This window comes from Pseudophryne corroboree, chromosome 2 (assembly GCF_028390025.1).
Source record: "Pseudophryne corroboree isolate aPseCor3 chromosome 2, aPseCor3.hap2, whole genome shotgun sequence".
In the NCBI taxonomy this organism is placed as follows: domain Eukaryota; kingdom Metazoa; phylum Chordata; class Amphibia; order Anura; family Myobatrachidae; genus Pseudophryne; species Pseudophryne corroboree.
The window spans coordinates 831,160,825-831,184,174 of record NC_086445.1 but is presented as its reverse complement, the minus strand read 5'-3'; the positions used below and the strand labels follow the sequence as shown (position 1 = coordinate 831,184,174).

Genomic DNA, 23,350 nt, shown 5'->3' with positions numbered 1-23,350 from the left:
TGGATTGCCATTGTTTGTATAATCACAGTATGTTACAAATACTGCACAGTATGTCTTCATTTCATTCATACCAAAATAATATTTTTTTTTAAACTAGTCATTTTTAAAGTGTGTGTGTGTGTGTGTGTGTGTGTGTGTGTGTGTGTGTGTGTGTGTGTGTGTGTGTGTGTGTGTGTGTGTGTAATTGTTTGCTTATATTTTCACCTATATATGCTTTTCCTCTTAACAAAAATAAAATAAAATCGTAATTGGCAATCAATTTATTCTTAAGACTAAAACCAAATACTTTCTATCACTGTTTTGGGACAATTTATCAATCATGACCACTGCCAGCTGTAGGGCTTGATATATAGTGAGAAAGCCTATATCTGGTGAGAACCGTAGCGATTGAAAAATAGGGGACCAAATTAAATATTTTCTTTTTAGAATTTTGACACCCTGTGGATCATGCTGATTTCAGGTAGCCCTTAAAGGTACAGTATCTGTAAGATTTTTAGATTCCTGAGAATTCTATCGTAATGTATGTCACCAAAACAAAAGCATGCTATCGGTATTTTACTCTAATTCTCAAACCTTGCAAAACAATAAAGAATTGATAAAAAGAATGCCCTTTACTATCTGACTAGTAGAAATCATTGTTTTTAAATCTAGACCACAGGTTCTCAAACTCGGTCCTCAGGACCCCACACAGTGCATGTTTTGCAGGTCTCCCCACAGAATCGCAAGTGAAATAATTAGCTCCACCTGTGGACCTTTTAAAATGTGTCAGTGAGTAATTAATACACCTGTGCACTTGCTGGGTTACCTGCAAAACATGCACTGTGTGGGGTCCTGAGGACCGAGTATGAGAACCACTGATCTAGACAAAGAACTATATAACATGTAAGAAGTCATATAGACGGCTATATGATGTTACTGGATTAATCAACCTCTGGGGGTCATTCCGAGTTGATCGCTCGCTAGCAACTTTTTGCAGCGCTGCGATCAGATAGTCGCCGCCTATGGGGGAGTGTATTTTAGCTTTGCAAGTGTGCGAACGCTTTTGCAGCCGACGGCACAAAAAAAGTTTTTTTGCAGTTTCTGAGTAGCTCTGGACAGCCGCTGCGATCACTTCAGTCTTTTTGGTTCCGGAATTGACGTCAGACACCCGCCCTGCAAACGCTTGGACACGCCTGCGTTTTTCCAAACACTCCCAGAAAACGGTCAGTTGACACCCACAAATACCCTCTTTCTGTCAATCACCTTGCGATCAGCTGTGCGAATGGATTCTTTGTTAAATCCATCGCCCAGCACCGATCCTCTTTGTACCTGTATGACGCCCCTGTGCAATGCGGTGCATTCGCATGCGCAGTTTTGCTGAGATTTAACCTGATCGCAGCTCTGCAAAAAGTTGCTAGCGAGCGATCAACTCACAATGACCCCCCATATGTAGAATAGGAATATTCATGACATGTATACAGACAGAAAGGACCACTTTGTAAGCAATTCAACATGTCAGTAAAAATGTACTACCTTTCACTCTTGTGTCTATACAGGGAACTAATAGAAAGAGGGAAAAAAATAAAGGAAAGGAAAAAAAATAAAACAAAACATAGTATTAGACAAAAAAGAAAGAAAACAAAGAAAAAAGAAAAGAAAAAGATCTCTCGGAAAATGAAAAGACAATATTTGGCGAGATGAATCATTGCTTGGAGAGAGATAAAGTACCAACCAACCAGCTCCTAACTGTAATTTTTCAAACACAGCCTGTAACATGGCAGTTAGGAGCTGACTGACTGGTACTTTATCTCTCTCCAAATGATAATGCATCTTGCCCATTTTATTTTTAACTAAGGTTTAACTAGGGAAAAAAGTGGTTGTCTGGAAATCAGTGACAGGTGTCAACGCGTATGAAATGGAGACATGTAATATGCTCAGTGTGAAGACACCTCTGCCAGTTTCCGAACTTTTTCCAAAAATGGAACCCTATCCCTAATGTGAGTGTTTAAAACAGATTGAAAAATGATTCAGCACTTATTAAGAGGGAGCTGAAATAATTGCTTGAGGAGTTCAATTTCATAGCGAACGCTAACCATAATTAGGAACACTACGGTTAACATTAGGAATACTAGAAACAAGATTGTTATTCCACATTGTGAGCAATATTCAATAATGGGGTAAAAAGCAACATATATCATGAAACACTGGCTCTATTTTGTTCACTAGACAAAAGTTATTACACAAATTATTGTCTGGCTCATAATTTCTTAATATCGTGTCAAGTGCTTGTGGCACCCAATAAGAAATAAGAAACAATAACTGCCTAATAATTCTTGAAAGAGTCTCAAGCACATGCACAAATGAAATAAGTTTGAATTTAGAGTTAATGCTATTTAAATCACTCAATTACGTTGTGAGAAAAACATTTCCATTTGGTTTTCCAACAGATGGTCATGACAAAACAGAATTTCTGCTGTCGGATTGAAAATGATTACTTCACAAATTATTAGTGAAGCGTCCGCTCATAAAGAAATTCACTTTCCTATTCTGATGAGCCAACAATGGTGCTGGTTTACTGCCAAATACTATATTTTGTACTTCTTTTTTTTGGTATATGGAGGTTTACAGACACCAGATGAAAATAGGATTATTAAAGCAGAACGCAAAGACGTGTAGTGATTGACTCTACTAGTTACACAAGTGGAAATATATAAAGACCACGTCTTGAAATGGGTGAAATAAATTCAGCAGTGGGTGCAAACTGGCAAAATAATTCTGCCATCTTCTAATGAAGTTCCTCGCGCTGGTGCACAAATTACTTTACAACCTAGAGAAAATGCAGCATCTGTAATTACACTCAGCCACAGTACTTTCATAATCAGTTTGTAAATCGGACATGACAGATCAGCTTCCAATATTGTGCTATCACTTATCCACTTGCCTGGCATAGTCGCACCTGATGCGAAATGTCAGAAAGCTTGCAATTGCCCCTCTCAGAGGGACCTCTGGAGGCTGCAGAGAGGATCACGTGCTGGGAAAACGAAGTTGCAATGTTCTGATCATCAATTGTCAAGTTGTTGCGACGATCGATGTTTTGTTTTTTTGTTGTTATTTTTTAATGATTCTTTTTAAACTAAAATTGTATTGGACATACTTTAAGTACTTAACCTAAGTCAATCATAAAAGAAAACGAAAAATTTAGTCACTTAAATTAAATAACAAAATGATCAGATGTTCCAGTGAACATACAATTGCCCCTAAACCATAGCCAGATTAAGGGGGGAGGATGCAGGGCATACTGTACCCCAGGCACCCCTTTGTCAGGGGGCCCCCCGGCCAGAGCACACTGACATCACTTGCTTTTCCTCTTATGCAACAGCAAAGCCAGGCAGCCAGTATGAGAGCAGGACAGTATGCAGTGCAGGCAGAGACACAGGATTATGAGGTTTCATGAGATACCGACCAGAGTAGAGATAGGAGGGTGGAGAAAGCTGTGATCCCAGCTTCTCCTCTTCCCTGCCTGGAGTTAGGGTCCTGTGTAACCTGCTATCTAATGAGAGTCTAGACAGAGAGACACACACAGGGTCCTCCTGCGTCCTGTCCCAGTGTGCAAGTTAGCACAGAGGATACTGCTATTCTTGCATGTGACAAGATAAATTATAGATTTTTTTTATGTGCATTTTAAGGTTAAGTTGCCTTCATTGTACTACAATTAGGTGGAGCTATAAACAGTATCCAGGCATTATTAAACTATTAGTTTAAATCTAATATACACCATTGGTTTAAATTTAATATACAAAACCCATACCTCCCACCATGACCCATTCCAGGAGGGACAAAATGCTCTCTACCTGGTCTTCACTCTTAAATTACAGTATGATTGCAATTACCTGTGTTGAAACACTTTCTTATCAATGAAATAGTTCAACACAGGTGACACCAGTCATATATGCACAATCTAATATACACCCCTACTCCACCAGGGCCCCCCTGTCCTAAATGCCCTGGGCACCCCCAAGGCTTAATCCGGCCCTGCCCTAAGCAGTGTCGGACTGGGGCATAAAAGGTCCACCAGGGGAATGCAGTTGTGTCTACAAGCCTTCAATGAACAGACTTATTAAAAGTACTAAAAATAAAGATCTCAGACCCACACAAATGTTTGTGGACTGATCTAACTATTGCTCTTTGGTGGAATTGGACCACTCCTGGATAAGCTGTACAACCAGACAGAAGGTATAAAGGGTCTAGCACTGTAAACCTAACTGGTTTATAATTCTGATGATTTGTATTATGCTTGTCTTAGAAGCTGGAAAGAGGCTGGCACTGTATGCCTAATATGGAGAATACAATAAGAACTAAAAAGATGTCATTGGCTGGTCATTGAAGAAGATGGCAATACATACAACTGAATAATTCAGGTATAAAAGTTTTAGAGAAAGACTAAAATAACAACAACTAAAAAAATCCCAGTTAAATGCCTGTTCGTTACACAAAATAAATACACTAAACTGGTCTGTTTATCCAGGAAAAATATCCAAATTCCTCTGAGTAATCATTCCACCAGATAAGACATATTTTCAAATAATTTATATGAGGTTTAATGATTTAATCACATAAACAGAGCAATGAGCAGACTGAGATAAAACACTATATAAACTTTGAGATTATCGAAAAACAGAACACAGTTCAGAAAACAAACTTTAATCTCAAATACTAAGCAAGAGTAAACGCTCAATGTTATAAAGAAAAATCATGTGAAACAGCTAGAACATCTGGGTAAACAGAAAACACTGCATGGCACATATACCAAAACGGTTTCTCATTGCTTTATGATGTTATGTGGTTCTATTTTTGTATACTGCAACTGTTTTTATTGATATTTTTGTCCGCTGACAGGAAAATGACTTTGTCTGAGGGACAATTTTTGCTGTATGTAATGGTAGAGGTTAGTTGGTCATGAGTGGATGGTGGCTTTCTCTGGAAAATGCATCTCAGTTCACTGACGCATTAAATTAGATATTGTTATTTGGAAGAAGATAATTTTACAATCTAACAAAGTAGAGACTGAGCTCCAGTGACTCTCATATCTATAAATTCCATCATTGTGAATAGAATGTATCCATTCATGCCATCAATGTTGTGAAAAAGTCTTGATTAAGATGAAACGCGTCAGGTAATTACTGGAATTTGTTTTTTTTTGTTTTTTTCTACATGTCGGTTTACTGCTAGAGAGAATAATAATTGAGACTGAAATCTCTGTAATTCTAGTGGCAAACTGGATCTATGCACAGAATGTTACACAAAAGGTGACCGTCTGTTATGATACTAAAGGTACGCTCCAGACATCGGGATCCTTACTATCTGTGCAGAGTCCTGCATACTTCTATAGGCTATAATCAAGGAAAGACACCAGAGGTTCTTAAGTGAGCTGCTCAATTAGCCCTGACTATTCATATATTATTGCAGAGATTATGAGTGTGAGACTTGTAGTTCCAAGAGTGTGGGACTTGTAGTTCTGAAGGGAGCATATTTCCTTGCATAACACTGTTTATCTAGGGACAGTAATCTAACAATTGCTTACAGTACATGATACATCTCTATTTTTATAATTAGAAATGTATGAATTCTTTAATGAGAATTTATTTAATTTTTTATGAGTCCTTTAATGTATGTATTTTTATAAATGGGTAAAACACATGTTAATAACCAATCTCTTGTGCGATTCTTCCATGGTTTTGAAAAACCATGGAAGTTTAAATTAAGAAGCGACTTTCAATCCTTTATCAACAGTATCCATCGATCGCATCAGTTTCATTTTATTCATTGGCATTTTTATTGGTTGACCAACAGGTGGCGCACACAATGCTCCCCTTCCTGAGTGGGTTATTCACTGGATACTGTATTGTGCAAAGAATCACAAGTACTTTTATTTGACTTGTTATGATACAAAGTAAATATGTAATCCTTTGTAACCACACAACACTTAAAGGAGATGATGCAGAAAGACAGCATAAACGTAACCACAGGAGTGCATGTCTTCTTACCTAGGCAATAGCAGAGCATGAGGTATTAAAAAATCCTTGCATTCCAACTTATCATACTGCACAGTGTGCTTGCTCAGTACAATTGTCCTGGAAAGCGAGCAATACAAGCCTGGGCAGCTATTTTAGTTTCAAGCTGATTTAACTATTGGACAGCAGCCAGCACGGTCCCCCATTGCTAATCCAAAACAACGACACAGCCAATTGAAAACTTCCCAGGTGTTCCCAGTGAATAGAACAATCCTCTGTGCTTGCGTATAAATCTGATATTTAACAATGAAAAAAAATAACAATAAATAAGACTGAACTAAAATGGAAACCTGAAGTCCATGCAGATTTTTCAGCTGTTACTGCTGTATTGATAGAACAATGAACTGCTCTCTGGAGTAAACATTAGTATTTCTTCCAGTTTCCAGTGAAGTTCAAATATTTGTGGCTTATTTATTTATTACCAGTTATTTATATAGCGCATACATATTCTGCAGTGCTTTAGAGAGATTATTTTGCCATTCACAGTCCCTGCCCCAGTGGAGTTTTCAGTCTATATACAATATTTATTTATTTATTTATTTATTACCAGTTACTTATATAGCGCACACATATTCCGCAGCGCTTTACAGATATATATTTGGCCATTCACATCAGTCCCTGCCTTAGTGGAGCTTACACTCTATATTCCCTATCACATGTTCACGCACACACATTCACACTAGGGTAATTTTGTTGGGAGCCAATTAACCTACCAGTATATTTTTGGATTGTGGGAGGAAACCGGAGTACCCGGAGGAAACCCACGCAAGCACGGGGAGAATATACAAACTCCACACAGTTAGGGCCATGGTAGGAATTGAACCCATGACCTCAGTGCTGTGAGGCAGTAATGCTAACCATTACACCATCCGTACTGCCCAATATGTACATGGATACACATTCACACTAGGGTTCATCTTGTTGGGAGCCAATTAACCTACCAGTATATTTTTGGATTGTGGGAGGAAGCCAGAGTACCTGCAGGAAACCCATGCAATCACAGGGAGTATATACAAACTCCACACAGTTAGGGCTACGATGGGAATTGAACCCATGATCTCAGTGCTGTGATACAGTAATGCTAACCATTACTCCATCCGTACTGCCCATCTGTGAAAACATGATTCAGTTAAAGCAGAAAAGGCACAACTTGGATTTTCTGCTCATTACTCCCTCCATTAGGATAGATGGCCCCCAAAGGTGAAAATGGAACTATAACAAAAAACAAACCTACAGTACATTTATAAATTAGACACTGCATGTAATACAATAGGCATGAAGCGCAATTCCATACTTTTAGCACATGGATTTATTGATATGGACAGGTTACGTGACCTGCCGTTCTCCTTGGGGGGAGACACCAGCCACATTAGACACCAAACATATCGCTTCGACCCAATATTTGGATCTCTGGGGGCAATCCCACCAGATATGCAGATAAATCCCTATTTGACAACACTGTGGCCAACAAAGGTGCGAAGACCCTGGAAAAATGTGATGTAGCCTTTCAGATACCAAGTACCAGCGTGAGTACATTTTAAAAATAATTTTCTTTCAAACTGGTATTAATTGAAGATTTAGCCACCCACTGTCTAATGTTTGTCCAGTCAACGACCTCTAAACATAACCCTAGGCCCCTTCCCAGGCGTGTTTGAATGATTACTTAAACTCAAGAGTAGATGGGGCAAGTAGTGAATACAGAATTGAGATAGAAATTCTATAGCCAGGGTCATAAATACAACGGTGTTCAAACGGAGTGGAACTCTACAAATCACAAGTCTTAAGATAGATTATTATCACTAGATGATATTTTGAACGATTTACCCGATCGGAATGAGAAAATGTTCAAATCGTCCAGTATGCATGCACTATGTCGCTGACGATGCGCACTCCCATGAGTCGTTAGCAACATCCTCCATCAGACCTACACACAGGGCTAACGGAGTATGTCATTAGCGAGGGCCACACTGCCAAATGCTGACTGTCTGCCGCCGTCGCTGCTGGCATCAGCAAGTGTGTATAGACTTGCCAAAGCTGGCTCCACGGCCGGGTCACATCGCTGCCGATGTCGCTGGGTACACATAGGCCATATTTCACATATATGTCTGCATAAAAGTGGGGCGCAAATCTGCCCTTAATGTGTAAAGTTCTAGTGATCACAACTGACACGCATGGGCACACGAAAGAAGACATACAACCTAGTGGAAATATAACCAAACATATTAATGGATAGACACACTGTTGACTTGAAAACAGTTAAGGTGCCCATACACTTGTGCGATGCCCCACGACGCAATGTCACGGGGGATCGCACCGGCAGTTCAGGTGCGATGAAATCGCACCTGAACTGCCAAAAAGATTACCATGCGATAGATCGCATGGTAATCACGTGATGGGCACGTCATCCCCGAGTGGGAGCGGCGTGCCCATCACACATCGTAGTGCGATATATAGCATGTGTTTTTAGAAACACATGCGATCGCACTGCGATTCGATAAATATTATGTGCAGCACATAATATCTTGAGACGCGATATTCGAACGGCGTGCCCGCGCATCGTGTCGAAAGGTACTAAAATGTGCATACAATCCTTCGATTTCTCTCACAGATGTGGTCGAAATCGAAGGATAGTACCGATAATCTCATATGTGTATGGGCACCATTAGGTTACAAGAGTTGGACAACTACTATTAGACTATACAAGAGGTGGAGGATTCAAATATAATATGTAAGTATAGCTATCTTTTACATGGGAATGTAGGACATTATTTAAAGGACTAAGGGACAAAAGGCCTTCCCCACATCATGTGATCTGCCACCAGAGGAAGAACTGATGATGTCCCCGGTCCATCCAGTACTTTCCTTTCCATCCATCATCCATAGCCAGTTGTTCTTCAATCATATGCCAACCATAAGTACAATTTCCTAAAGTCCCTAGACTACTTTACCCAAGATTTGATAATCCAGAAGGTCAGAAATGATTGTGGACACACATAGCCCTGGGTATATTTATAATGATTTACCAATAATATGTTTTTTAATGGAAATTTGAGTACTCTGTAAATTGGCACCTAGCTAACAACTGAGCAGGATCCCTAGCAATCATCATTACATAGGCCAATGCTGCAACCACAATCTTGGGCATGAAATATTTATGTTTAATGTAAATTCTTCTGTGAGCGGCAGAGTAGACCTGCGCATACAAGGCTATGCAAATATGCATGCTTAGTAATAGATTCTGTATGTATTATAAAGGGTAAAAGTGACAAATATCATATTGAAAATGGTATTAAAAAATGACTAAAAGCCAAATGCAAAAAGCTCAGGGTAAATTCTAGCCCGGTAGGAGTTTTTAGCGGACTGTCAGCACTCAGCACCCAAGAATTAAGAAAGCGGAAAAGGCTTTTATAATTACCACTTGTTTCTTTGTGACATAGTGAATGAGAAATCCCCATTACATAATCAAACTGACAATACATTTCATAGAAAGCAAAAAGGTTGAACACTGTTTATCAAGCAACTTAGGAAAACTGGACATTCTCCAGAACCCACTGCATTGTAACCGCTGTTCTACCACATAAACCGCTACTAACTGGCAGCTATTCAAAAAAGGAATAAATACATAAAACTAAAAAAGTACAGATACAATTAATTGAAGAGGAATTATAAGAGATTCAATAGAACATCTGCATAATTAAAACTAAGATTTCCTGTAAATTGTAATTGTTAATGTAGCATCATATTAAAAATATTCTACAATGTTTTCTTACACTGAAACAGATTACAAGTTAAAACAGTACAGAATTTTATTTTAGTCCTGTGATTTAATTGTATTGATTGTACTGATGGTATAGGGGGTTATTCCGGTTGGTCGCAGATTTTGCTATCTTAGCACCCTGAGGAAGACAGCATCAAAACGCGTTATTGGAGAGAGTGATGCACACCTATTGTTTAACCCTATTGGATACTTGATACCTTACCATCTTTGGGGCTGATCACCTGATCATCAGGTCAGGTGTTTGAAAAGTCTTTTTGTTAACATTATTGCCTTGACACCAGGTTGTAATAATAGAGTATACATCACCAAAAACTTTTTAATCTTTATTTTAAAGAAAGTTATGTTTTGAGTATAATAAATTAAGTTGTTTGGAAGTCAGAAAGTGATTGGGATCCTCCTTTATCCCCATTATTCATATGAGAGTTTGGCAACGTGATTCTTTGAAGAACCTCCACATAGGAAAAGATGTGCAGGTCCCAGCCACTTATGCTGTAAATTGGGTATGCGACCCAATTTTTATATCTACGAGCACAGTCTGGGAAATTTGTAGAAGAGGGAGTGGTTCATAGAGAACTTCTATTGTTGTGGACCTTACAGAAACTTTTATGTGTGGATCCTACTTCACTTACTGTAGGTGTGTGTATGGTACGATAATCTATTGAATCTATTACAGGTTGAGTATCCCATATCCAAATATTCCGAAATACTGACTTTTTTGAGTGAGATAGTGAAACCTTTGTTTTTTGATGGCTCAATGTACACAAACTTTGTTTAATAAACAAAGTTATTAAAAATATTGTATTAAATGACCTTCAGGCTGTGTGTATAAGGTGTATATGAAACATAAATGAATTGTGTGAATATACACACACTTTGTTTAATGCACAAAGTTCTAAAAAATATTGGCTAAAATTACCTTCAGGCTGTGTGTATAACGTGTATATGAAACATAAATGCATTCTGTGCTTAGATTTAGGTCCCATTGCCATGATATCTCATTATGGGATGCAATTATTCCAAAATACGGAAAAATCCGATATCCAAAATACTTCTGGTTCCAAGCATTTTTGATAAGGGATACTCAACCTGTATTGGTGAAGGAGAAGTCCCCTATATATTGCCGTCTTCTACCCTGCTGCATTCATTGTATTTCTGTGTTCCGAACATACTACACCATATGATGTTTTTTTTTGTTTTTGTGAGTTTTGCCCGTCTGTGACAGGGTCTGAAAAAGGTCCATAGTTCCATATCGGGTTTCCCGGATTCTCTATTTCTCACTATAAACTGTATATGAAGATTATATTCATCCCAACAAGATTGGGTGTCCTGCTTCTAAGCAGACCATTTCTCGCTGGATCAGGCTTACTATCCAGCATACTTATTCAACAGCAGGTTTGGCTTGTCCAAAATCTGTTCAGGCCCACTCTACACGTAAAGTGGGTTCTTCCTGGGCGGCTGCCCGGGGTGTCTTGGCTCTTCAGCTTTGCAGAGCGGCTACTTGGTCTGGGTCGTTTGCTAAGTTCTACAAGTTTGATACTTTGGCCTCTGTTTTCTACAATCTCTATTGTACAAGGCAGGAACCCGCATGTTGTATTACTACTATTGTGGTGAAATCCCTGTTTATTTGATTTGCTTTATTATTCTGTAAAACCTCAATAAAAAGTGTTACAAATTAAAAACAGTACAAATTTTACAGTCAATGAAAGGAAACATAGAAACATAGAATGTGACGGAAGATAAGATACTTGGCCCTCCTAAGATGTCCATCACACACACACACACACACACACACACACACACACACACACACACACAGGTTCACTTTTGGGAGCACATTAACCTACCAGTATATTTTTGGAGTGTGGGAGGAAACTGGGAAATCGACACAAGCACGGGAGAATATAATGTAACTCCACACAGTTAGAGGCAACAATGCTAACCATTACACAATTCGTACTAAGGTTCCTCATGCTGGGTAGGACTATACCTGTACATTATATGGTTCACATAAGCAAGACAGTATAACTGGGGTTACATACCAAAATAACTGGGGTTACATACTTACAAAGTGACTTCTATTCATAGTTTGGTAGTTTTCAGTTTTCCACTGAATTAACTAAGGGCCTAATTCAGCATGGAACGCTGCTCCAACAGCATTGCATTGCGGCGTTGGGGAGGCTCAGTCTGGACAACGCAGGCAAGTCCAGACCATTTGATGCCATATGCAGTCGCTGCGTCCCAATAGATGGCGGGTAGCCATCTACAACCCATGCTGAATTAGGCCCTAATTTAATTCAATTATTTATAATAAAAATAGCTAAAATAGTAAAACCACGTATTGGGCCTGATTCAGAGATGGACACTACTACGTCCACTCCTGAGCCCATGTAGGAGGTGTTATAATATGGGAATGCTAGTTTCAGCCTTCCTCTTGTGTACTAGCGTGCACTGGAGAGTTCCAAGCACTGTAATGCCCAACGTCTGTGCCCCAGTACACAGTAACACTGCTGGTGGTTCTAGACTGTGCACCATGGGCGACACTTGCGCCAGCCTATGGCAGGAGCAGTGTCTCCATCTTAACATGGTCTCTGTGGAAGCAGCCATGTGTCAGAGATTGCAGGTATCAATGATTTGATGAATGCTACATCTTTCTAAAGTCGAATAAAGCCCAAAAACAGCACGTATGGCTGGATCCGTGCATGGGCCGCCAAGAGGGGTGGCCCTGACGCGACAAATTCTGGACCATTGTTATGTCGACCTTTTAAACCTGACGACCTTTTGTTCTTGTCACCTTAAGCACTGTCTACCTTTCGTACCTGTCAACAAAAATGTGGGGCTGCAGTTTCATGGAGAAGGAGGCGTGACAACAGAATTAGTACCAATTCACATTACACCGAACAGCAGTGTCCGTTAGTCACATTACACCACACAGTAGAGACACCTACACGTTTTCACACAGTAGTACACCTTATATATGTCATACCACAATAGCGCCCATTATACATGTAACGTCACAAAAGACCCCCTTTAATTTAGCTTTTTATGCTTACGGGATAGTTAAAAGATTAGCCAAAATTATTTAATGTGTATTAAGTTATACAGATGAGTCCACATTTATCTTGACCTTTAATAGGATTAAGTGAGACTGGCCAGTGGGACTTTGGGGGTAATTCTGAGTTGATCGCAGCAGCAAGTTTGTTAGCAATTGGGTAAAACCATGTGCACTGCAGGGGGGGCAGATATAACATATGCAGAGAGAGTTAGATTTGGGTGGGTTATTTCGTTTCTGTGCAGGGTAAATACTGGCTGTTTGTTTTTACACTGCAATTTAGATTTCAGTTTGAACACACCCCACCCAAATCTAACTCTCTCTGCACATGTTATATCTGCCTCCCCTGCAGTGCACATGGTTTTGCCCAACTGCTAAAAACTTTCCTGCTGCGATCAATTTGGAATTACCCCCTTAATCCCCTGCTGTAATGACTTAATCCCCTGGTGTATTGTTCTCTGTATTGTATTGTATTGCAGCTGAGAACAATAGATGAATAGTTTTTGCTAATAAATCATGTGCATGTGCCTAGGCACAGAAAACTATTCAAGATAACCGTGGACCCATCTGTATGTACAATAAATAATATTTAAATTTGTAATAACGGTGTTTTATTATGCTATAAATTATATTATACAACTGAAAGTGTGGTGTGTGTGTGTGTGTGTGTGTGTGTGTGTGTGTGTGTGTGTGTGTGTGTGTGTGTGTGTGTGTGTGTGTGTGTGTGTGTGTGTGTGTGTGTGGGGGGGGGGGGGAATTGATTTGCAGGAAACTTCACTCTTTTTACTACTGCCAGCTAAATGAATCAGGACACTGGAAAGGTCATCATGTTCAGAATGTAAAATCAATTAGGATTATAATATAAACACACTGCATTTTATGTACCGTTAATGTGTGAGTGTGGATTTTACATAACTGATGATTTTATAGGTTCTACAAATGCTGACTTACTTCCTGGACTGGGCTACTGTGGGGTTGGGGTGCCTGCAGGCAGGGCCGGCGACAGGGGGGGGGGGGGGTTTCAAAGGGGACACCTGTACTGGGCCCCAAGGATACGCAGCTTAGTGCCTGGAAGGGATGTAAGCCATCTTGTCCAAGTAAGGCAGCGAGCTGTAGGTGGTGTGGGTACGGTTTCAGAGTGACAGGAGCCTCTCACACATAGTGACTGGGCGGTACGAGTGTGCATCCACTCTTCCGAGTCCAGCTCTGTTGCAAGCATTTACAGGACATGGCAGAAGCTCCGCTGACAGGACTCCTGTGCCCTGCACCCGCCTCTTCTGGTGAAGTGTGAGCGCCGCATGGTACCTGCTATGCGGTGTGAGGATCTGGATACTGGGGAGTGCAGCGCAGCTGTGGCTTGGTGAGGGGATACAGGGCTTTGGGGTGGGGAAGTTGTGAATGCAGCATGGAGTAATTGAGAGAGACAGACTTTGAGGTGTGTGGGAGGAAGGAGAGAGGGAGACAGACTGTGGTGTGTGTGGGGGAGGAAGCAGAGATAGACATATTTATATATGTGTATAAGTAAATAAATATTTATTTATTCATTTTCTTTTATAGCGCAGCAAATTTAGAACTCAGTATACTGTATATATACCCTGACGAAAATGCTGCTGCATTGAAATGTCGGCTGAAAGTGGCTGTCGTTGTGTGTTTTATTCCTGAGGGGTTCACTATGGTATGCTGGCGGCCGGGCTCCCGGCGACCAGCATACCGGTGCCGGGAGCCCGACCGCCGGCTTACCGACAGTGTGGCGAGCGCAAATGAGCCCCTTGCGGGCTTGCTATGCGCGCCACGCTATTTTATTCTCCCTCCAGGGGGGTCGTGGACCCCCAGGAGGGAGAATAAGTGTCGGTATGCCGGCTGTCAGGATCCCGGCGCCGGTATACTGTGCGCCGGGATCCCATCAGTCGGCATACTGAAGACCACCCTTCTTGAGTGCTGCTGTTGAAACTTCTTTATTTATACTGTGTACGCAGTATATAAAATCTAAGGGGGCTCCAGAGATATCACTGTACCGGGCCCCAAGATTTCTATTGCCAGCCCTGCCTGCGGTTTATCAGCAGACCAGTGAAGAATGAGAGTATACGAGGACTATATGGGTAAAGTAGGCAAGTAATGAAAATAAACTAAAATAAATGTGTTTTTGCACAATTGTTGATATGTACATGCGCTCTGAGTCCACACTTGATTCTACGTCTCGCTCAGCATTTCTTCAGGCTGGATCAGAGCTCCTCTCACATGTCTACGCTCCGTGATGAGGAGGGTGGCATTGGGTTGTGTCCATCCAACCATCAGCGATGGGGGCGCACAAGTGGCAGTCACTGCCATAAGATCTGCAGCACTGGAACAACACGAGGGGGCACACAGGGATACCTGCCCAATGCCGTCTCATGTCGTGTCTGCAGCGCTGGCACAACAAGAGGGCGCTGCCTGCTCTCCTTACATAGAAAGCTGCCTGGTAGGGGTGGTCGCAGACGGTGTGCCCACTAGGACCAACATAATTATTATCCCAGTGTGACCACTGATGGGGTATGGTTAAATCTTAATTTCAGATGCAAATTGCTGTCATTTAAGAATAAACATGTTGCAAAATGTCCTGGTAAGAAATAATGATGCTGATAGTCACAGAACAGCTTGTAACACTCATTTAAAATGTTGTTGATTTTACTACATGTAGATGTCTCTTTAATAAAATGAATTGTTTTAACTTATTTCTGAGTTTAAGAGTAATGTGCAGCCTGTTTAAGATTATGAGCCTGGCCATGTGGCCCCTGAAGGGATTCATGTTGCCTATCACTGTCATTGAATAAAATGTCCAACATATGGGTAATTTAGAACTGATCGTAGATGTGCTAAATTTAACGGGTGGTATTCATGTGACCGCCGGTCAGCTGACCGACAGTCACATGACCTCCTCCACGAGCCCGACGGCTCACTTTCCCGATGGTCGGCATGCCGACCAACAGGGACTATTTCCACCCGTGGGTGTCCACGACACCCATAGAGTGGGAATAGAACCCGTGGCGACCGCAGGTCGCCACCGAGCCCGCAGCGTGGCGAGCGCAGCGAGCCCGCAAGGGGCTTGCTGCACTCGCCCCTCCCCGCCGGGATCCCGGCGTCGGTATGCTGCCGGGATCCCGGCGTCGGTAAGCTGACCGGCGGTCAGGAGACCGCCGGTCAGCCATACTACACCCAAATTTAACACATCTACGATCATTTACTCTGACATGCGGGGTGATGCCCAGCACAGGGCTAGTCCCCCCGCATGTCAGGCCCTACCCCCAACGTTCTAACGTCGTTGGCACACCCCCTCCCGCCCCATGCCTGTCAATCAGGCAGATGCGATCGCAGCACAGAGATGCTGTTAGAATTTCACTGGTCTCCCAGGGTGCGCGTGTGCACTCCACATAGGGATTCAGATTGTGATCGCTGCCGCGATCCGGTCTGAATAAGGCCCAGAGCGGGGACCATTTACAATTAGATATTTATAATTCAGTCTGTTGGTTTTCATTTTCATTTAAAAAAGTTTGTTTTTATTGGTAAACACAAATTTGCAAAACACATGGTTAGCAGCATATGTCTAGTAAAGAAAAACAGGTAGCGAACATACTCAGAATATTAAGGCCGTAGCAATATTTTTCTTTCAATAAAATGCAAACAACATAACCAATATGTAAAATAAGAACATAATACAACATAAAGAACATTTTCCAACTTAAGTGCATATTTCTTCTTTATTAACCTTAATTCATGGATAAATTATATAGGGAAACTGGTAAAGGCCAAAAAAATGTCTATCTATCTATCTATCTATCTATCTATCTATCTATCTATCTATCTATCTATCTATCTATGTATATATATATATATATATATATATATATATATATGGGCAAAGGAGAGTCAGGAGATGTAGGGAGATTAAAGAAAGCAACAAGCAGCCTGAAAGAGTATAATGTACCAACAACTTCTAAACTTCTAAAGCAACAAATCAACATACTATAAATGGGGCACTAGTATTGAAAAGGGGGTACTTGGGTTCCCATACTTGATTGTATTCTGAAGCGTCAAGAGGCATATAGCAGGTAGGGTTACATACCACATTTTACTTTTGACTGCCTATATAGGAAGTAGAGGCAGTCAAAAATTTCGCTATAGAGCTCCTAGCAAACTACATGAGTTTTAGGTCATTCAAAAACGGGGTGTTGTCTCACAAGGAAGGCGCGTGGCCACACATTAGCACAATCGTATACACATTACAACACATGTAGTGCCCCTGATTAATATTACACCACATAGTAGTGTCCCTTATTCATGTTACATCGCACAGTAGTGCCCCTAAGTGGGACTGTAGCAACGAGGGTTCAAAATGATCCACCTTGGGCTACCTTCTCCACGCTATTGAATACGCTGGTAACTAGACTAACGCCCCCTAAGGGACCTCCTGTGCCGGTACAACCGATTATGGTCCCCGCTGTTAACCCGCCACGGGCAGATCAACTGTCCGCTCAGTTAGAGCAATTGAACCAATCACTGACTACTCAGAAGTCTAACCCTCGCCCGCCTAAGACCAAGAGGTCCTCTAAGCGGGCCATTACTTCCTCACAATCCACCAACATCTCAGAAACCTCGTCTGATGATGGCGTTTATACTGACCCCACGGATTCTGATCCCGACGCTTCTGATGGGGAATCTGTTTCACAGGTGGTGTTCCTGACTTGTTGGAGGCTATCAGGACCATTCTTCAAATTACTGATGACCCGGAGCCTGATGATGCCCCTAAGAAACCGGACAGGTTTAAACGTCAGAAAGTGGTTAAACAGATTTTACCTCATTCTGACCATTTAGTTGACATACGTCAGGAGTCCTGGGAAAGTCCAGGAAAGAAATTCACGCCTCACAAGAAGATGCTGGCTCGCTACCCCCTCGCAGCGGAGCTAAGTAAAAATTGGGAAACACCCCCGCCAGTGGATTCGCAGGTGGCGCGGCTGGTGGTATCCTCAGCTCTGCCGGTAACTACCGTCACGTCTCTGAAAGAACCGACGGATAAGTGTGTGGATTGTTGTTTAAAGGCAATTTACACCCTAACTGGTGCTGCGCATAGGCCCACCATTGCAGTGACATGGGCTGCAGAGGCTGTTGAAGCGTGGGCTCAGGAGCTGGAGGCTAGAGGCCTTCCAATGCTTCTGATCATGCTAAACAATGTCTGTCTTATCTTGTCACAGCTTCTCATTACATTAAGGAGGCGGCTTCTGATGCCGGTATTCTGGCGGCCAAGGCTTCTACTACGTCCATTTTGGCTCGCCGTATTCTCTGGTTACGGTCCTGGTCTGTGAATCTGGACTCTAAGAAAACCCCGGAGGTACTCCCTTTTAAGGGAGACATTCTTTTCGGAGAAGACCTCAACAAGATAGTGGCTGACTTAGCTTCTGCTAAAACAGCATGTCTATCTAGTACTACTCGGTGCCAAAGGCTAAGAGTACTCCCTTTCGCTCCTTTCGTACTTCAGGGAAAGCAAAAGGCCAGGCGTACAGGTTTGCACTTCCAAACCCAATAAGCCCAAACCCAAATAGGCCTGGGCTGCCCGTCAGCAAGCTTCCAAAACTGACAAGCCTTCCGCATGACGGGGCGAGCCTCCCTCTGGGGGATCCCAGGGTGTGGGTCCGACTTCTAGGGTATACCCAGGAATGGTTAAGGATCATTTCCGATGCCTGGGTACGGGAAGTCGTCACTCGAGGTTACGCCATATCCTTTCAAGAATCGTCCCCCTCATTGATTTTGCCTGACAGAGGTCCCTTTGGATCAGGTGAAGGCAAAAACTCTTCATTCGGTGGTACAGTCCCTCCTGGACACAGGAGTGGTAGTACAGGTGCCTCTGGCATGAGGTACTATTCACCGATGTTCCTAGTTCCGAAACCGAATGGGTCCTCCCGGACCATTCTCAACCTCAAGTCCTTGAACAAATTTGTGAGGGTCTCCAAGTTTCGTATGGAAACTCTTCGCTCTATTGTTCTGGCCTTGGAACCTGGGGATTAAATGGTCTCCGTGGACATACAGGATGCTTACCTGCATATGCCCATTGCAGTGTCGCATCAGCAGTACCGGAGGTTTGCGGTTGGCAACCTCCATTACCAATTTCGGGCATTACCTTTAGGTTTGACCACAGCTCCGCGAGTCTTCACCAAGGTCATGGCGGTAATAATGGCTGTACTCCGCCATCAAGGGGTCAGGATCCTACCGTACCAGGACGAATTGTTGATCCCGGCAAATTCCCCAGAAATTCTCCTATGCCATCTGGTGGCTCATCAACTGGAAGAAATCTTCCCTGGTCCCTGCTCAGAGCATGGTGCACCTGGGGGCGTTGTTGGACACTCACAACCAGTGGTTGTTCTTGTCTCAGGAGAAAGTCCTGAAGCTTCAGGACAGGATTAAATGCTTCCTATCTCGTCCGCAAGTGTCGATACATTCGGCAATGCAAGTGCTAGGTCTCATGGTGTCGGCATTCCTGCCCTCTGCAGAAGCTGATTCTTGCCAAGTGGGATGGCCTGCCTCACCGGATCAGGTCTCAAATGATCTCGTCGTCGAAGGTCCGTCTGTCACTGAGCTGGTGGCTTCAGGACCAACGATTGAGCAGGGGTTGTCCCTTCTGGATCTCCAACTGGGTCCTTCTGACGACGGATGCCAGTCTGAGAGGTTGGGGCGCGGTGTTGGAGCAACACTCCATTCAGGGTCGGTGGACCAAGGAGGAGTCTCTCCTCCCGATAAATATTCAGGCATTGCGGGCGGTGTTCAACTCATTGAACTTGGTCCAGCATTTAATACAGAACAGACCTGTTCAAGTACAGTCGGACAACGCCACCACGGTGGCATACATCAATCATCAAGGCGGCACTCGAAGCCGCATGGCAATGAGGGAATTATCACAGATTCTTAAGTGGGCGGAACACCATCTGCTAGCCATATCTGCAGTGTTAATTCTGGGGGTCCTAAACTGGGAAGCGGACTTTCTCAGTCGTCAGGACGTACACGCCGGAGAGTGGAGCCTCCATCTAGAAGTGTTTCAACTCCTCGTGGACAAGTGGGGCCTTCCAGATGTAGACCTGATGGCATCTCGACACAATCACAAGGTTCCAGTCTTCGGAGCAAGGACAAGGGATCCCAGGCTGCGTTCATGGACGCACTGGCAATTCCATGGAACTTTCGGCTGCCATACGTGTTCCCTCCGGTGTCACTCCTGCCCAGAGTAATAAGAAAGTTCAAGCAAGAAGGAAGAATCCTACTTCTGATCGCTCCAGCGTGGCCCAGACGCCATTGGTTCTCAGACCTTCAGGGTCTCTCGATAGAGCGTCCCCTTCTACTTCCGCAGTGCCCAGATCTACTCGTTCAGGGCCCCTGTGTATATCAGGATTTAGCCCGGTTGGCTTTGACGGCGTGGCTCTTGAAGCTTCCGTCTTGAGGGCCAAAGGATTTTCTGAGGCGGTCATTCAAACCATGTTGAAGGCCCGGAAACCGACCTCTGCTCGTATTTATCATAGGGTCTGGAATTCTTACTTTGCTTGGTACGCATCTAACAATCATGACGCTTACAAGTTTAGTACGGCCAAATTTTTGGCCTTTCTACAACAGGGCCTGGACTTGGGCCTTCGTCTGGCCTCCATCAAGGTTCATATTTCTGCCTTGTCGGTTTGGTTCCAGAGAAAACATGCAACTTTACCTGATGTTCATACATTCACTCAGGGTGTGTTGTGGATTCAACCTCCTTACGTCCCGCCTGTGGCTCCTTGGGACTTGTCGGTGGTCCTGGAGGCGTTGCAAGGGTCTCCGTTTGAGCCTCTTGAATCGGCAGACCTTAAGTGGCTTTCTCTTAAGGTGTTGTTTCTGCTGGCTATTGCCTCTGCCAGACGGGTGTCGGATTTGGGTGCCTTGGGGCAGATGTATTAACCTGGAGAAGGCATAAGGAAGTGATAAACCAGTGATATGTGCAAGGTGATAAACACACCAGCCAATCAGATCCTAACTGTTAATTTACATATTGGAACTGATTGGCTGGTGCGTTATCACCTTGCACATATCACTGGTTTATCACTTCCTTATGCCTTCTCCAGGTTAATACATCTGCCCCCTTGTCCTGTAAGTCACCATATCTATTTTTTCATCGTGACCGGGCGGTTCTTAGAACACGTCCCGGGTACCTACCTAAGGTGGTGTCTTCTTTCCACCTTAATCAGTAGGTTGTGGTTCTAGCCTTTGCCTCTCCTGAATTGTCTTCCAAAGAGCGGTCTTTGGATGTGGTACGGGCTCTCCGTATCTATGTGAAAAGGACAGCTCCTATCAGGAAGTCTGATTCTCTTTTTGTCCTATTTGGTTTTCACAAACGTGACTGGCCTGCTCACATGCAGACCTTGGCCAGATGGATTAGAATGGTGATTGCACATGCTTATGTACAGGCTGGTCGTCCAGCTCCTATTACTATAAAGGCCCATTCTACTCGGTCTGTTGGACCTTCTTGGGCGGCCCACCATGGTGCCACCCTTGAACAATTGTGCAAGGAGGCTACGTGGTCCTCAGTGAACACGTTCATAAGGTTCTATGCCTTCGATACTTCCGCCTCCCAGGATGCTTCCTTTGGACGCCGGGTTCTTGTGCCCGCTACAGTGCGTCCCCTCCCATAAGGAACTGCTTCAGGACATCCCCTATGTCTGTCCTTGTGGAGCCCAGTGTACCCCGCAGCAGAAAACGAGATTTATGGTAAGAACTTACTGTTGTTATATATCTTTCTGCGAGGTACACTGGGCTCCACAGGGCGCACACCCTGATGCACGTAGCTTCTTTGGGTTGGTATGGCATTACCCGCTGACACTTTCTCCTGAGAATGTGGTGTATGTGGCTACTAACAGTTGTCGTCTCTTTTTCCTGCTACTGCATTGGAATGGTTAACAATAACTCAGTTCCTATGCACGGAGGCGGGGTTATAGAGGAGGCGGCGCTATGCATTCTGGGAAGAAGGTCAAAGCTTTGAGCCTGTTGGTGCCTCGGATCAAAATCCTACTCTACACCCCAATGTCATTCCCTGTGGAGCCCAGTGTACCTCGCAGAAAACAGATTTAACAACGGTAAGTTCTTACCATAAATCTTGTTTTTTGTCCATGGTATTTCCATGTGATGGGGATATAGATTATAAACTATACTGGGATAAGAACCGATGTGAATGACTAATAAATTCACTGTAAAGTGTTAAATAATACATGTGTGCTATATAAAGAACTGTTAACAAAGAGTATTTGGAAAATCTTATTCATTTAAAGTGTGTTTCTGAATTGTGTATTTGTTTGTAATACAATTCCTTTATTGCCAGAACTGCACACCGATGCTGCAAAATAGCTTGTCCTCTTGAAAGACTCAATTCTTGCACATTATAGCTAATTTCTGCTATATAGATAAATCACATATTGGTAACCATGGTGATCAAGTGTGGTGGTGCACTGACAAAATCTATTGTTATAATATTGTAGCTAACAAAGCTTTAGGTTATACTAATGACTTTCTGTTCATTCTAACAACTGCTGCATATTCATAAAATCATTGCTTGGATCATTTAGGAGTTTATCTTAAGCCTAAAGCTTAACTTAGGAAACTGAGGCCAGATCTGCAATGAGGTGTATAAGTACTTCAGGGTGAAGAGTGCCAAGCAGCTTTCTGCCTGTATTCTGTCAAGTGTGACTCACTGTACACAGAAATAAGAGACATTATAGATGGCTGCAAGCTCTTGCTTCTATCATTGCTTGGCAGAATCAATGCAACTAAAATAATGTTCCAGCCAAAATTGCTGTACTGTTTCTGGGAACTACTGATAATACATATTTCGCACGACTTTAAAAGTTTTGGCTTAATACTATTTGTCAGAGAAGCAGGCACTAGATTAGAGTGGTCAATATGACAGTAACTAGATGGGTAGTGAGACTGCAGGTCCTAGACTTCTGTACTATTTTATAGCCTTGCAATGCCAATAATTGGTGACTCCTCTTATGCCCTCCAATGATGTGGTATTGCAGCAAACGATCTGTCCATGGTGTAAGCATGTAATAAGAATACACTTGTACTTGATCTATCTTTTCCTCTGACTACATGGATACCTTAAGACAGTGGTTCCCAAACTGGGTGCTGTGCTGTGGGCAGAGCCGTCTTAACAGCAGTGTAGGCCCCTGGGCACAACAATGCACTGGGCTCCCTGCCCATCCTCCAGCGGTAGGGGTGGTGGGTGCTATCAGCAGCAGCTTTGATGTCCCGGGGGTGGTAGGGGGTGTTCTATCTACCGCTCAGCATGTAGGATCTGGAGCAGTAATTTCTGCTAATTACTCCTTTACTGCACAGATGGGGCTAAACTGTAGAAGGGGGCACTGGGCTGAATGAAGGGGCCCGGTACATGACTTCCGGGTTGGTAGGGGTTGTTTAATACACAGGGGAGGGGTTGAT

General features: G+C 42.9%; 1 protein-coding gene across 10 annotated transcripts in view; it reads right to left on the bottom strand.

Annotated features, from left to right (window-relative positions):
* CDKL5 (cyclin dependent kinase like 5) overlaps positions 1 to 23,350 on the bottom strand; it is an 850,075-nt gene that overhangs the window by 511,980 nt on the left and 314,745 nt on the right. The gene's annotated exons all lie outside the window — the stretch shown is intronic.